Source organism: Zonotrichia albicollis, chromosome 2, assembly GCF_047830755.1.
Source record: "Zonotrichia albicollis isolate bZonAlb1 chromosome 2, bZonAlb1.hap1, whole genome shotgun sequence".
Classification (NCBI taxonomy): Eukaryota; Metazoa; Chordata; class Aves; order Passeriformes; family Passerellidae; genus Zonotrichia; species Zonotrichia albicollis.
This window is the reverse complement of record NC_133820.1, coordinates 48184113-48199846: the sequence shown is the minus strand read 5'-3', so window position 1 is coordinate 48199846 and position 15734 is coordinate 48184113.

Here is a 15734-nt window from a genome sequence, read left to right as displayed (position 1 = left end):
GTCTCTTTGAGCAAACTTGCATCAGCAGTACCAAATTATCCCAGGCAGACGACATTTACAAGAGGGGAAATTGTTGTGTCATGCATTTGTGCAGATGGCTCCAAAAATCAGACTCAAAAACCACGCCTCAGATTTGTACATGCTCATTGTAGGATAGATACACACAGTGTATCTGCTTCTGAGTACTGAGGTAAAAATAGACTGAATTCTGGAACTGTGAGAGCCCTGCAGGGCCCCCTGAGCTGTTGGTGGGTGTGTTACTGTTGTACAAGGGAGACACTGAAAATACAAAATCAACAACAATGCTTTTCAAGTATTCAAAGGTCATGAGGAGAAAATGTCCCCAAATACAAGCCTGTTGGTTTCAGAATTGTGAGATTCTTTAAAAAAAAAAATACACCCTTCTTTTCTGATTTCTGAACACTGAAGGTTTCATACAATTTTTTATTCCAGCTTTTCTCATCAAACAAAATCTGGAATATCTTCTTTCTGAAAAAGGCAATGAAAATTCCCACAGACCCATATGATTCCAGAAACCGGAGGCCCAGCAAAAGCATTGCCACTAACTTGTGTTAATTAGTGGCTTTCAGTGACTGTCCAAATTCAACTGTCATTTTTGAAAATATTGGCTTTATTACAACATACAGTATTATACATACATATATATATAAAATTTATAGTAATAATACTATAATAATATAATACACAAGTATATGTGGATATACTTGTGGATAATACCACAAGTATATATATCGCTTATGTATAGCTTGCTTAGTACAAGTCTAGTCAATTTGTATGTAACTGTAGTTGTAGGGATGCTAAATCTCCTAAGAGAAAGCTCCTGCCAGAAAACCTGCTCTGGCCCTAGCTTTCCATAGGCTGCAGCTTCTTTCATAGCTCTGGGATCCTCCAGGGGCTCCACCCTGCACCTCCATGGGCTGCAGGGGCACAGATGCCTCACCATGCTCTGTACCAGGGGCTGCAGGGGAATCCCAGCTCTGGTTCCTGGAGCACCTCCTGCCCCTCCTTCTGCACTGCCCTTGGTGTTTGCAGAGCTGCCCCTCTCACATATTCTCACTCCTCTCTCCCAGCTGCTGTGCAGCATTTTATCCCTTTTCTCAAATATCTTATTACAGAGGCATCACCAACATCATTGAAGGGTCCAGTTTTGGCCAGTGGTGTGTCCACCTTGGAGCCAGCTGGAACTGTGTGTATGTTGTGACATGGGGGCAGCTTGTGGCATCTTCTCACAGAGGGTCCCTTCAGACTGACCTATAAAGTCAGAAAACTGGGACAGATCCAGGAAATGGAAAGCAGATGGCTCAGTGGAAGGTATTGTTTTACATCATAGCTTGCTGATTAAAATATCTTCATAAAATGTAAGAAAGGACAGCTCATTGTAGTCTCTTGGGAAGTACCAATCTTAGCGTGCTACAGAAAGAGTGATTCTTTCCTATTTCTTAGTGACTGTTATACCAAAGCTATAGGGTGAAGATCAATGAAAACAACCTTCTTACATTAAGTCTCAAGTGTATCTTTCTCTCCTAGGTAAGGAAGATAGAAATTCCAAGGGGAAAGCTTCAGCAGCTGAGCTGCTGAGGTGTGCTCATCATTCAGCACATGAACCAATTCTGTAAGAATTACCCAGTAAGGCATTTAAATATCCATTTCCCAGAGGCCACACTTCAAACCAACAGCTGAATTGCTTTTTCACACCCTTCCTTGTGCCCATTTTTTGCCATGATATACAGGCACCAGTGAATGACTAGCCTCAAAGAAATCTTCACTAAAACCTGAGGTGGTCTGGCAGCTACAGAAATCATTGCCATTGATTGAGTCATTAGGCTGTCTAAGATTTCAGTCATTAATAAGAAATTTTCTCATTTTCTTGTAACAATGACAACAAAAAAAAGCTCTGACAAAGCAAGAATCTCAGGGCAGCGAGGCTGTATAAGAGCCAGAGAAGACTTCATGTGCATTCAAAGACCAGAAAAACTTGAGGGACTAGAATCTACTGAAGAACCACAAGCAGCTTTAGATGTTCTTGAGATAAGAATAGTTAGTAGCTAAGGCAATATCAAGGACTTGCACTTTTCTTGCTCTCCTTCTGTTGCTTTTTTGATAGTTAGTGAGACTAGGGCACTGGACCCTTAGTCTGAGTCCTGATGGACCTTTTTATGTTATGCAGTAAGTGAATTGAAGACAGCTGAAATCTTTTGGTGTTGGGGGTGAACAAGCCTTCAACCAATAGGAATCCAGAGTAATTGGGCTACAACTTTTTGGCCTCCAGAGATAATGAGGTACTGTGTGTTAGGAAAATTGTTCTCCACTAACCCTTTGGAGCAATTTGACAATCTGAGTGTTTATATTGTAATTCTTAGCATGATGTAAAATGTTCCCATGCATGTGGTGGATTGACTGGCTGACTGCCAGGTGCTCACCAAGCCACTCTATCACTCCCCTTTTCAACTGCATGGGGTGGGGGAGAAAATATGATAGAAAAGCTCAGTGGTCAAGATAAAGACAGGAGCATCACCCAGAAGTTACTGTCACAGGCAAAACAAATTTGACTTGGGGGAGTTAGTTAAATGTATTGCCAGTTAATATTCAATTAGGATAGTGAGAAGTAAGAACAAATCTTAAAACACTTTCTGCCCACCTTCTCTCTTCTTCTCAAGCTCAACTTCACTTTAATTTTTTTTTTACTTTCTCCCCTCAGGTAGTGCAGGGGGATAGGGAATGGGGTTTGCATTCAGTTCATAACACTTCCTGTCTGCCATTCCCACCTCTTCCAAAGATGCCACGATCTACTCTAAGCTTGTTTCCTTTTCTGCCTTTGAACTGTGGAGAACAAGACATCCAAAAGAAGGATACATTGCTTAGGTATCTGTCTTAGGAAGCCAGGAACCTTCTTTGGATATGGTTTGGTACTGGATGTGGCAGAAACACTCATGACCAGCACAAATAACTGGCTAATCTATATCAAAATTTTGGGTGAGATGCATTATCAAGTGTTCTAGTAAGTCTGCCTACAACAAATAAAACTGCAACCTAGAAAACTTTAATTGAAAAAAGGCAAAGAGTATGCCATAAATATGGAAAATTAGATAACATGTAAAAATTGCCTTTCTTCTAATAATCCTAAGTTAACAGTAATTCCTGTGAGGAAATTTTGATTTTATATGTGTATTTTGTATTTTGAAAATATCTTGGTTTTCACCAGGCACTATAGCTTTTCTGAGTCAAATGAGTTTAGATTTCTCTTTTTTCGTCCATACAGTCTTAGTTTCCTTTGCTATTTGAAATGGTTTGTCTTCCTTGCATCTTCTTTGATTGCCTTTTACAAGACAAAGTGAGACGTCAGTTTATGGTGGTTGTTTTTTATTAGGAGTCAATTGTTTTTTTTCTCTTGGCTCTATCTCACCTTTGTCTATTTTATCTTTCATCAAAAGCAGTAGCAGATAATGAAGATTATGTTTTCCTTTCCAACTGAGATCTTACCCAATTGCAGCCAATATTCATGCTGCAAAAAATGGTCCCCTCCAGGTCATTTGGTAGAAGATGTAATGCCATTTCTAAATTATTATAAGCATGTTAATCTTTTCATAACCCATTTATGAGGTTTCAGCTAGTTTATCTATAATAACACATTCTATCAGCCAACAAATTGATGTAAGTTTTGTCTTTGTTGCACTCTAATTTTCCCCATCTTTGTCTCACTGGTAGTCTCGTTTGTGATCTGAACAGTTTTGACAGTTTGTGGTTGACCCCATTACACTGATATAATTGATGACCACTTGAATTTTGATGACAAAGCAGCTGTATTAATCATGCAACACATCTGACTACTTTTACCACATTAGCCCTCTGGGAAATCCTTTAGCAAATTATACCCACATGTTGAGCTCCTCTGAACCACCAGTCCTGCTAAATCCTTAGCCACCAAAATCCATTTCTTTTCTTTAGAAATCAGTCTCTTAATTTCTAGCAACTTAATTTCTAGCATCTTTTTTCCACCAGGTTATAATCAAATTATATATGAACACTTCATGCCAAAGAACAGTCATTTTAGTACAGGCAAGTGGAATTAACACAGAAACTGACGAATTATTTGAATTGTAAGTGCATAACAGCAGCTTGCAAGCTTGAAAACCTTCACTGTTCTTTCTTTTTCCGGAGTGCAGAAACTGAGTTGCAATATTGAAGTCCATCCCTTCTTTGTAGCTTCTCCAGTGCTCAGAGTTCTGTCTGACAGGAAGCCCTAGAAATAGACTCATTAAGAAGAGATTTAGAAAGAATTGAGTTGTAGCTAGTGAAAACTACCCATCTCACTCCACCAGTCAGATGTTAAGTGAATTAGAAAGAAATGGCAAAAGTACTGATTTCTTTAGGGCAATTTTAAGAATTCAATTGCAATAGAGTTTCAAAGCTCAAAAATCTGCTAATCCTTCAAAGACCCAAAGGTTGCTATTGCCCAAACACAAGAGTATTACTCAGTATGTGAACCAACAGCTTGCTTAGGTGGGATAAAATCTCTATTATTATTTATCTTTATACAATGAAGGTAGCCCTAGCAGGTGTTAATCAAGTTACAGGTCTTGTCTCAACAGATTTGTGGTATATCTACTGACTGCATTCAAATATGAGGCCACAGAAGTGTGATAGCAGTAAATTTACACATCTACTTTATTGCAAGATTTATTTCAATTATAAGTGGCTTTAATATTTTTCACTCTGTATTACAGGTCTCATAATGGAGCTACTCCTACAGGAGCATTTGAAATAACAGGAATAATTCAGTATGTTAAAATATTTTTGAGACATTGTAGCAGAATTTTTTTTGTGGTTTCTGTGGATTTCTCTGAAATTATTGAGTTTTATTATTCCACCTACTAGAATCACAAAAATTGCATTAAAAATTTAGATCAGGGTATTTTCTGATAATGAAATATCTTGTATGCATATGTGTTGTGCACAGTGAATCAGAAGATAATGAAATGTGTTTCAGGATGTATTTGTGCACCTGGGCAAGTGAACAATTTAACCTACTGCTGTAAAATACAGTGGCCTTCTCAATAAGCCACGCTGATGGAAAAACATCTCTATACAAAGCATACAGAAAAAAGAAATGCTGACACTGAAAATGATCTACCCCACTACCTTAAAATGCTGACTTTAATCCCACTGTGCCTCAGAAGCAAGAAACACTGTGGGATTTTTTGAAAGACATTCTCATGACATTCATCACATTGATAACTTGTTAAGGTTTTCTTTTCTGCCCTGGTTAAACTGTAAAGGATGCTGCTGCCTCACTGTCTGCCCATGGGGCTCGATCCACCCACACAGCTCACAATATCTGGATCCCACCAGGTCCCAGAATCATAGAATCATAGAAAAATTTGAGTTGGAAGGAACATTAAAGATCATCTATGTCTAAACACCCTACCATGAGCAGGAAACCTCCCACTAGACCAGGTTATTCACAGCCAAATCCAACCTGTCTTAGAACACTTCCAGCAGCAGGGAGTCCACACCTTCTCAGGTCAACAAAGAGCAACCAGAAAGAGAAATCTCTTCATATGACAGAGTAGCAAAGCTGTTTAGGGTGAAGTTTCAGAGAAATCTCTCTCAAATTTCCCTCCTGAGAAGACATATTTTTGCATCCAAGAGACATTTTTCTAGGATGCACAGCAGTGTTGAAGTCAGTTACACTCACCACAATTTTTAACAAGTCCAACATTTTCCTTTTCACAATGCACTGAATATACTTCTCTCTTGTACTGCATTGCCTCTGAGCTGCAAGAGGAAGGGATGGAAACAGAACAATTGCCTTGAGATCGATCTGGGGTCTGTCACTGCCCCAAGAATCTTCCTGGGAGCATATTACATTTGAATTTTTGGGCAAGATAAACCTTCAAGAAAGAAACAAATTTCCTGAGAAGAAGGATAGCAGATAGATCTAGATCTGCAGATAAGCCTTATGATACGCTCGTTACTACCAGAAGAGACAATCAAGGCTTGCCAAGGGGCCTCAGCCCCAGTGCCTTATATCCAACTTCATTTTTACACAGAAAAACAAATCTTCCACTGCCTGTCCCACAGGAAGAGATGTGTCAAGTCTTTTTGCCTAATCATACATTACTTCATGGAAAAACAAATGCTCAGTAGCTCTGCACGAGCAGACTTCCACCCTGTGTGCTGTCCACCTGGTCATGTTTTTTTGGGTATATTTATTCTTACCACCAGGGTCATTAACACAATTTTGACCAATGTTAACAGAAGAAGGTCTGCTGCTGGTTTCCCTGTAGCACTTTTTTGCTTTCCTTATCTTAGGCAGGAAAACAAAAGAGGCTAGAGTGCAAGAAACCAATTCAACCTAAAAAGCTTTAGACCATTAGTAATGCTGGAATTAAAAGATTAAACACTTGTTTCAAGTGCTAAGTAGTCACGTTCTCTTATTAATGTCACACTCTACTAAGCATTATGCCATACTTTGTAATGCATGGATTCATCCCACACATCCTCTGCAGAAAAGTCTTTTGGGCTTGTGTTTGAGTGCTTTTCTAAATCAAGATTCTGGGATTTATACTCTTGGACATTCATTTCCTCCTCCCATTTCCCCCAAACCCAGCTTTCAGTGCCTTCAAATGTGTTTACTTTGAAAACCACACTTTAAAACTCAGTGATTTTATGAAGACCCAGAGCAGGCACTTAATCTGGAGACATCCCCAGCCATCACATGCCCCAGTGCTTCATTGAGTCAGGCCTACTGGGCCTTAAAGGGATTCTGCACTTGCAGTTCCTGCTGAGGCATTCCTATCTGTGCTCCTGCAGGGGCATTTTTAACATCCATCTGCATTGCCTGTGCTGCATAGCTGGATCTCACAGACTCTCAGAGACAGACATTTATCACTCCTGCATTACCCTACTCAGTGCTTGCTGCACTGTGGGGAAGAGCCTTACTTATCACATTAAAAATGCAAGGAACAGTGAAAGAATCCCACTCTTAATGAGATGGTACTTCTCCCATCAATTTTAAGCAATGAATATTGCAAGCTCCCTTCTCAAGCAGGTTAGACTCGTACTCACAACTCTCTGCTGTCAAGGACAGAAGCTCCTGCTGAAATGTGCTGAGCTCCTGACACTTTCAGGATCTGCTCTGAGCCTGAGTGTTGGGTGGCTGTCACATCTAATTAATGTCAATCCAGCCTAGGGATCCTACCTCTAAGTCATGGTCCTTGGCCAGACAGTGCTAACTAGAATACATGGAGTGTAATTCACTGAACATACTAAATATAGGATGTGCCTATTTATGAGGGGCAGGGAGAACTAGACAAATTTCTATCTAAAAATCTCTAATTTTTTTCTTATGGAAACAAATGTATGTGAAATTATTTTAATGTTGGAGATCTTAGGGGAAAAAATTTGTGAAAGCACTATAGACCTTGGGGGAAGGAAACCTTCATCAGGGGAAGATGTGTATCTCTGACAAAATATAAAACCAAAACAGGCACCAGAGAATACACAGCATTAATTGCTGCACTAATGAAGTGAGCCTGCAGTGCGTGACAACTCTGCACTGGTCATTCGAGAGGTAGCTACTGCAAGTGCTCAAGAGATTGAAATAAAATATCCTTCAACTTTGTGAACAAAAGGAAGATTGTGAAGCCATAATGTTTCTCTGAGCACTAATTTGATCTAGTTGGATTGTGCATGGTCCTGCAGAATCAAAATGATGCAGGAACAAGGTTCAGTCCTGAACCTCAGTGTTAAGGGAAAATTAGTAATTCCTACTATCTAAGCATATTAAATCCCTTTTCTAATCAAGCTGTATATTGAAATTTGTAATTGCAACCTGTGTAAAGATTATACATATATATATGTGTAAAACCTTTTACAGTCTTTCATCTTGGATAATATTGCAGAAAAGGAAAAGAATATTATTATTAATTTTAGTTCTTTTAATGATAACTTTCAAAAAATGAGTAGAACAGGGTTTTTGCTAATAATCTCTATGAAAGTTGTATGACATTGCTCAAAGTATGAACAGAGATCTCAGACTGTGCGTGTCTATGGAATTCTGAAGGGAATAATAACAGGAAAGTAATTGGCCAAGCACTGTTAAAAGAAAGTGATTTCACTGTGTCAAGGTTTGGATCCCTACTTGGAATAATTTAGGTGGAAAGCGAGCTTTGTATCCCTTTTAGTCCACATGTCTCCTCAAAGGAGGTCTGATTTCAGACTTAGAGGAGGATGCTCAGGGTATTTATTGGTCAAATTTTGAAAATCTTTGTGGATAACAATTCTACTGCCTAACTTAAAAATTTTCCTTGTTGGAAATCTGGAAGCTGTATTTCTTGCTGCTTGTCTTTGATTGTGCACCTTGGAGAAGGGTCTGGTGCCATTTTCACTGCCTCCCTTAATACCATTTAGGATACATTCAGGGTGTCATCTCCTGAATTATTCTGCAGAGATGCTGACGCACCTTTGTGACCAGTTAAGGCAGCAAATTTAACTCAACTCTCCAGAAACAAACTATGACCAAAAACAAAGATGTCATTGCAGGGAGATAGGATTTTAAAAACAATAGTCTCTCTAGTCATGCAGAAAATATATATCTCATCTTGATTCAAACATTCAGTGAAAACAATTAGGGATGGCTGTCACTGTTAAATGCAATGAAAAATGCCTTCAGTTTAGGCAGCATCACATGAGATGATAACTGTTAAATTGGTTAAAGTTAAATGTACTTTTATTGCCAGTATTCTCGAGTACAAATGGGAATGCATTTCTACAGGAAAACTCATTCTTCATTTCTACAGGAAAACTCCCTCAAGTGGAGGATATCTGTAAGTAAGATGGTAATTTTCTTCTGCAAAGTCATCACAGTAAAGCAATTATTTCTGTCATACATTAAATTTGTTATAATCTGCAGACAGTAAAATCCAAAAAATTCTCACATTTCTTTTATACCGTGGGACTTAGAGCTGAATACAACACTCCAGGTGGGGTCTCCCCAGAGCAGAGGAGAGGGGAAGAATCAACTCCTTTGACCTGCTGGTCTCCCTTCTTTTGAGGCAGCCCAGGACACAATTGGCTTTACAGGCTACAAGAGCACATTGCTGCATCATGTTATTCTTTTGGTACACCAACACCCTCAAATCTTTCTACCCAGGACTAATCTTGACCTGTCCTTTGCTCAGCCTATATTTGTACTTAATTTACTACATATGCATGGAATTTTAATGGGTGATATCTCCCATGCATTCTACTTGGTGTATGTGTATACATGTGAGTTTGAGGTGTTTGTTTTTTTGGGTTTTTTTTATTGTTTGTTTTTCTCCCTTGTTTCTTTGTTTGAGATCTCATTTATTTGGCTTTGTGTTTTGTTGTTGGTTTTTATGGGTTTTTTTCCAAGGAGAATATATACATACCTGTTCTCCAAGACTACAGTCCTTTTTAGTGAAGTTCTTTGGGTTTAAATTCAACTTCCTGCACCTTGGGCCAGCAAGCTTTCCTGAATTCTGTGTTGAAAAAGAGGTTCACTAATGATAGGGCAAAGAGGGCTAGCAAGGAAATGTAACAACATAGGAGAAAAATGCGTGAGGAGATAAGACCCACAAAACCTGAAGAGTTTTACAGGTCTTGTATAACACCCAGACAATTCTACTTGCAGATTAGCCACTGCTAATCCCTTCGGGCTTAGTGACTCCTAGGGACTTCAGACAGGTTAAATTGGTATTACTAACAGTTCAGAGCACACTCAACAGAAATAAAAAATAGAGTGTTACAAAATCTTCATTCATTTGATTCCAGAGCTGATATTAAGCATCTGTCAGGTATTGCCAGTGAAAGAACAACATTTAGAAAGTATTTAGAATGTGTATGCACTATGTATGTGTACATACCTAAATATTTATAGCTGGTTTATACTTTGGGGTAATATATATAATATATTCTTACTAAATTAGCTTTGGTATTCCTTCTTTCAAGCTTGGCTATAAGACTTTTCCTGTAAGCTTTTGCCCCTGCTGATTTTCTGTAGATCTCTATGTCTGGAAAAGACTAACTTGGTTTTCACACTAAGTTGCGCCATGATCGTGGGGTTATTGGACCCCTATGAGACATATTAATGGTGGTCTATTCTCGTGTAATAATGTCACTTATTTTTTGTCATTCTCATCTCTATAGATTTCTATAAAATATGCTCATAAAACTCAAGCAGCAATCTGAAATTTCTATATTTCTCATTCCTTTTAAAGGTTACCTAGAAACATCTGCAGCACAGTAACAGTAAACTATCACACACCTAAGAATACTTGGTGTAAACTGCTCCATTGTGCCAATTAAATGCAATATGAACTCTACACAGGGGAGCACTTTATTGCTTCATTATTGCTTTTATATAATTTTAAATCCTGTTCACTGCAGCAACAAACATCCAAGCAAATATTTAAAAAGCTAAATGGGGAAATGTAGAACAAGTTAATTTGCTACTGGAAACTTTAATGTGTGCAACTCCATATATGGCATATCTGTGTTCAGAGGGCAATAAAATATTTTCAAAGGCACAAAGAAAATGGCATATTTGCCTTTTTAATACATGCAATTAGACATAATGGGAAGGGATCTAACTGGTACAGTGGACTGACTTAGACAACAATATGTGCTGGTGTTACACATATTGCATTGATAGTTTAGAAGAAGAATAAATCTAGAAAGGTCCAATTCACTGTAACAAAAAGCATGGTGGTGTGGGAGAGCAGGGCATTATCTGTTGAATAAAGAATTTTGCCAGCAACAAAATTCATCAACATTGCATCAGGTTGAAAATTCCTGTCAACAATTGCCTTTGGTGCAATTAAGATTTGAGCAAAAGTAGATATGTTTTGAAGCTATTTCCTTTACAAGTCTCCAGCTGTCTGAGTTTGGAGAGTCAGAGCCCTTGAGCTGCTATAGAAAAGCCAGTGAGATGGCACAGCTGATGTCTTTCTTGTGTGATTAATGACAAAACTGGAGGGCTTAAACAGCAGGTGCCTCAGAACTGTGGCGATGATGACAATTTAGTTTCATTAGAATGTTGTGTCTGCTCTTTTTTGTTATTTTATAATAGGATTTTTTGTCAAAGCCTTTCAGCTTTCAGTCTGCATGGTCATAGAATCATAGAAGGGTTTAGGTTGGAAGGTATCTTAAAGAGAACCTTCTTCCAGCCCCCTGCCATGGGCAGGGACATCTTTCCCTAGACCAGATTATTGGGGCCCCATCCAATCTGGCCTTGAGCACTTCCAGGGCTGCGACATCCACAGCTTCTCTGGGGAACCTGTTCCAATGCCTCACCACCTTTGCAGTAAACAATTTCCTCCTTATACCTAACTTAAATTTCCTTTATTTCAGTTTGAACCCATTCATCCTGTTCCTTATCACTGCAGTTCCTGATGAAGGATTTCTTTCTGGCTTCTGTATAGGTCTATTAAATATACTGTCATGCCCTAGTACAAACAGCAACCAAGGAAGATATAATTCAATATGACGCCATAAAATGATGCAAGGAACTCTTCTGTTTCTGGAGCAATTTATGCATAAAGAGTTCTGCACTTTTAAACTAATTTTCCTTTTTTAGGATTACACTATATCTACATCAGATCCTCCAACATGGTGTTTCCTCTGAATTGTCCTGTTCTAGATAAGTTTAGTCCATCTGAAAAGCCAAAATTGAAGAAATGACTGCCTGTCCTTGGCAGCAAGACTGTGCCAATACTCCACCAGATTTCCCAAACTTCCCTAGCAACCCTGCAAAACAGATGAAATTCAGTTCAAGAGGGAAAAGTGAGTGGAAAAATGCAATGAGGATATTAATGATACATGGTGGAATGCAACCAACTTGGCTCCCTCTATGTAATCCCTGTAGGCTTTCTGCTTTGAAATAAAAGTAATTAATTCAGAAATGCACAAAGCTGTTTCACGACAAGAACATCTATTTTAGGATTGCACCACTTTGATTTCAGAATGCAGTGGCCACTTGAGGGCAATTCCAAAGCAGATGTGAAGTAACACCTGATGAACCTAGCTAAGTTTCTGGTGATGACAAGATCATAGTATCGCTTGCTACCATGAAATGCCAAATAATCTCATAAACCTACATTTCACTGTGTTTATGGTACTATTTCTTCCTCACCTAAACAAGGTCCCTATGTATCTATTCAGCACAAGTTACTACAGCCACCCTTTAGGGAGTTAGTTAAAAAGACTTGCAGAAAATGTATGGTATTAAGATCCAAAGGGATTTGAAAGAGAGAGGTGAAGATACAATCAAAGGATACACCAAGAAATCAAGAGGTCTTTGTTAGCGGTTGAACAGAGCACTGAATTTTGGTTTAGGGTAGGAAGGAAAAGGAAGAGAAGCAGTGCTGAACTTAATCTGCACAATCGCCCAGAGCTTAGAAACACAGATTCAGCTGCATATTTCTGTTTGCCAAGCAGGTAGAATATGGCTTATGCCACATCTTTTCAAGGTGAACCACTGAAGGGTTCCAAGAGAAACATCAAGAGAGAAATGCACTTGGTGTGGTAACTCAGAATTGAGACAGTAAGGGGTTCTTGCTCCTGATCTAGTGTTTACTCACTTGAGCAGATTCTTAATCCTCCTACTCCCAGGTGTAAGCTATTTTCAGATTTCCTTTTCTGGATTTACAGATATAAGGAAGAAATTCTTTGCTACAATGGTGGTGATACACTGGAACTGATTGCCCAGAGAAGTTGTGGCTCCCCATCCTTGGAAGTGTTCAGAATCAGGCTGGATGGGGCTCTGACCAACCTAGTGGTCAAGTGGAAAATGTTCTTCTCCATGGGAAGGGGGTAGGAACTAGATGGTCTTTAAGGTCCTTTCCAACCCAAAGCACTCTATTACATGATTCTTTGATATTTTCAAATCATTTAATCCGTCACAGTGAATGGCACCACTTCATTTTTTCATTTATAAAAGATTATTATCTTTGAACACTTGCTGCAGTCCCCATGATCTCAGAGGAACAAAAAAGGGAGGTGGCAATCTCATTATATTACTGCCAGTATCTGCCCAAGAAAAATTTAAACACTTTTCCTGTATGATGTGATTATAATTGAGCCAAATTAGATTTTAATCTCTGAAGTAAACCAGAAAAATGTAATTGAAGCCAATAGTTAATTTGCATATTACTGTGCGGTAGAGGTCAGCACCTATGTCAGGTCACTTCTTTACTACCGGTTTACCAAGTACAAAATCTGCAGTCAGAACACAAGCTTTTTAAGTACTTTAAAATAACAGTTTAAATATTTTAAATAATGGTTTTACCCTACTTGGTTGGCCAGTTTTCCCACAGGATACAAAGAGGAGGTTCAGACCTGTGCCCCACAGACTAATTTCAGTATTGAAACTTTCTCAATACTCTGGTAGTACTTCCTCTCACGCAAAACAAAGCACATATTCAAGTAATGACACAGATTTAATGTTAGGTTTCTGCTTCCAATTTACTTCATCCTGTAGCTAATTGCCTCACTGCAGACTGCCAATTAGTTTGACTCCCAGCTGTATTCAGGAAGCCAAGTGGGAATGCCTGCATGAGCCTTTGAAGTCCTTTACATTATCTGCTACCCTAAAAGGCTTATCAACACAGCATTTGAGTGGAAGAAATGAATACTTATGAAAAAACATTAATCTTCTTGAAGCTTTAGAAACTGCTTTGACACAACAGGAGATGCTAAAGTGAGGCTTTGTCCCCAGTCCACTTCTCTCCATTCTGTCAGGATGCTCTGATAATGTTGAAACTATAAAAAACCTGCTGTTTTAAACAATTCTCTAGATACTCATGAAATTCAGTAAGAATTTCAGAAGGAGAAACAGGATGTTTTTGTTAACCTGTGCTGATCATCAACGCCAATGAACTCTAGACTCGACTGGTTGAAGAGTTACAACTGTACTTGACATGTTGTGCCTCAGAGACAGTGCCATATTAAAGGCAAGTGAGAAAGTGCCAGGAGGCTGGGAAAAGTCTTGAGCTGTTTGACCTGAAGGTGGAACATTTATTTTCTCTTTTTCTTTAGTAGCAGCATTAAATGAGCAGAAAGATAGATATACTCACTGTGAAGCCCTAAATTCTAAACTTATTTCTGCTGATTATTCCCCTACAGTCATGTTTTCCTCCCACAAAAACAAAAGATCTCACATCTTATGTATGCTATGGGCTGATGGTGAGTGTATAATTAACTAATAATAACTTCAATAATATTAGATTTGGTTGGCTGAAGGTTATTGGAGCATCCAAATTCAAGCAGCTGGTTGGGGGTTAGGTTCTCCTAACTTTGATGAGGTGCTGCAAAAAATGCCTTAGGCCCAGAAACATCTTCCTGTGGTTCATGGACTCAGAATACTGTCTTACCTTTTCTGAGGTTTCAGGAAATGAGGAAGAATCTGAGCTTTTGGAGAAACTTCTCCTCTGCCCTATAAGTAAGGACAGTGAGAAAAGGGGTTTGGTTAGGTTGCTAAGGATACAAACCAGCATTTTACTTTCCGTTGCTTCTGGTCGCTGCTTCAATTTTCTTCCTTGCTGCACTAGCTTGGTTTGCTTTCAAACACCTTTCAGTTCTGTCAACATCACATATATCATGTTCTTATTGTCCTTTTCTTTTCTTAAATCTATTGAGTCAGAAGCAAATCTTTTCATTAGCTGCTGGAAAGACCTCAGTGTTCATATTTTAGTTTTCTTTTTAGTGGATTTTTTTTTCAGTCATTTCTAGGCATTACTCAGTCATATGTGAAGGAGTGTTCCTGAAGGAGGTACAAAGTCAAACACATAATTGTGATCTCTTGCAGATGTCTATCTTTTTTCTTTGTTGTTGTTTCCTTTGAAGAAATTATCCAAAGTCATTTAAACTGGAAGTCTGCAATCATGCTTTGTCAATTGAAAAACAAATTGATTTTGGTCCTGGAGTAAGTGATTCACCTTGCTAACACAGGAGTGTGAGTAGGAGGAAAGAATACTACAAAAATTCAAAATGTTTTCTTTCCATTCATCATGAATTATTCCTTCACAAAACCTTTTTTACTTTGTTTTAAATCTCTGCCTTCTCTTTTCTTCATTTTCCTCTCTTGGGTCTTATCTCTGCTTCACATGTTTATATCTTTTACATTTACTGTTATCTCAAATGCTATGTAAGTTATCTCAAATATTATGTAAGTATGGGAAAGAAACAACTTTCTCTTTCCAAGTTGTTTGTATTTGGTTCCGTCATGGATAGATGGATGCGTGGATGGATGGACAGACTAACAGATACATAGGTATGTGGACCACTGCAGAATACACATAAACATATCATATTAAAAACCTTTCAGTTTTGCATATTAATATATGTCACATAAATGTTCTGTTATACACAGACTTGAAAAGGAAAAGTAGGTACAGTGAGGCAGAATAAGGCACTGGACTAGGAATTAGAAACAAAGTGAGTTTCAAGCTCCTTGAAGTATTCTGGTGTAAAGAATCAACGTTTTTGCTAAGCAGTCCCACTTGATGTATGGAAATGATGTGAAGCTGTGCTTTTTGCAAGTGATAACCTGTAATTCCTTGGGCTCAGAAAATGAAAGAGGCAGCTCTGCAAAGTCATTGGATCACAGGGCAATACTTTTGTGAATGGTTAAAACAACAGAGGACCTATGGTATTCATAGCATCTGTTACTTGAAAGCTGAGAATAAGTAGCA